Below are 1,857 nucleotides of genomic sequence, written 5' to 3'. Positions count from 1 at the left end.
CCCCCCCCCCCCATCCATGTACATCAGAGGAAAATGGCTTTGTTCCGAGGAGCTTCTAATTCCTATTCTTCTTCCTCTGATAGGAATCAATAGTATTTGCTGTTTGGGGCCAGATTTATGGATTATTTTTCATTGTGGGCTTTTGGAGTTTGTTGCTGGGCCTCCTAAAGACAAGAGGTTTTCCTTCCCCCAACCCCATCGCTCTGAACCCCTTGGATAATTCAGGAGAGACTGGACAAGGCTCTAGAGGACAGAGCTAATGATGCATTTGGGGCAGAGAAATGTGGGGAGCTGGGTAAAAGGGTGATGGCTGTGGTTGGGAGGAGCTGAATCCCTCTGGAAGCCCTTCCTGGAGGCAGATCCATCTGGAGGTAGATCCAGAGGCAGATCAGTGGGGGGCAGTGGGTTTATTGCAATCCCAAATGCTCCCCAACAGGACTGGAGGTGCAGGATGCAGAGGGATGCAGGGCTGCTCCAAGGAACATGTCTCTGGGACTGCTCTGCTGACCCTCAGCTGTATCTGTGGGGTGGAAAGGCCCCCAGCTGTCCCTGCTTTGGACAGTGAAGGTGTCTGACACCTCTCCTGGGTTTTGCTCCCTCTTCTCCCCTGCATTTCACAGCCATTTGGTGGTGTCATCCTTCTTTGCTGATGGCTCAGGAGAGGGCTGGTCTGGATGAAGTCCTTGGGGTTTTCCAAGGGCTGACAGCCCCAAATTGAATCCCAAGCCACACTGCTTGAAACAAACTGCCTTTCAGAGCTGAGGGGGCAGAGCCAGGACCCTCCATGCTGTGCTTTGCTTTCCACCCGGGGAAGCTGAGCCACACCAAGGCACAGGAGAGCAGGGCTTGGGGCTCCAGGCACTGTCATTTCATCTCTGGATTGGGATTTGGGGCTTAATGGGGTGGGATTCTCAGTGTTTGGGATGCTCAGTGTTCAGGGTGCTTGGCATTTGGGATGCTTGGTGTTTGGGATGCTTGGTGTTTGGGATACTAAGAATTTGGGATTCTCAACATTTGGGGTGCTCCATGTTCAACCTGCTCTGTGTTTGGGACACTCAGTGTTTGGGATGTTCCATGTTCAGGTTGCTGCATGTTTGGGATGCTTGGAGTTTGGGATGCTTGATGTTCGGGATGCTCAGCATTCAGGATGGTCTGTGTTCAGGTGTTTGGGTTGCTTGGCATTTGGGATACTTGGAATTTGGGCTGCTTGGCATTTGGGATACTTGGAATTTGGGATGATTTGCATTTGGGATGTTCAGCACTTGGGATCCTCAGCATTTGGGCTGCTTGGTGTTCGGGGTGCTTGTTGTTTGAGATGCCAGTGTTTGGGATGCTTGTTGTTTGGGATGACAGTGCTTGGAATGGTTGGAGTTTGGGATGCTCAGCATATGGGATGCTCTGTGTTTGGGATGCTGGGCATTTGGGATGTTTAGCATTTGGGCTGCTTGGTGTTTGGGATGCTCCTCATTCAGGATGCTCCATGTTAAGGCTTCTCGGCATTTGGGATGCTCAGCATTGAGGATGTTCAGTGTTTGGGATTCTCTGTGTTTAGGATGCTCAGTGTTTGGGACGCTTGGCATTTGGGAAGCTCAGTGTTTGCAGTGCTCAGTGTTTGGGATGCTCAATGTTTGGGATGCTCAGCGTTTGGGATGTCTGGCACTGGAGAAGCTCAGTGTTTGGGATGCTTTGTATTCAGGATGCTCAGTCTTTAGGATGCTCAGTCTTTGGGATGCTCAGCATTTGGGATGCTCTGTGTTTGGGATGCTCTGTGTTTGGGATGCTTCGTATTCAGGATGCTCAGTGTTTGGGATGCTGAGTGTTTGGGATGCTCTGTGTTTGGGATGCTTGGCATTTGGG

General features: G+C 51.0%; 1 protein-coding gene across 1 annotated transcript in view; it reads left to right on the top strand.

The window, feature by feature from the left end:
* LOC113952903 (protein CEPU-1) overlaps nt 1-1,857 on the top strand; it is a 231,655-nt gene that overhangs the window by 26,153 nt on the left and 203,645 nt on the right. The window lies entirely within an intron of this gene.

Source organism: Corapipo altera, unplaced genomic scaffold (genome assembly GCF_003945725.1).
Source record: "Corapipo altera isolate COAL_440 unplaced genomic scaffold, ASM394572v1 71, whole genome shotgun sequence".
NCBI lineage: Eukaryota > Metazoa > Chordata > Aves > Passeriformes > Pipridae > Corapipo > Corapipo altera.
The sequence above is the reverse complement of the archived record's forward strand: the minus strand, read 5'-3'. Positions and strand labels throughout refer to the sequence as shown.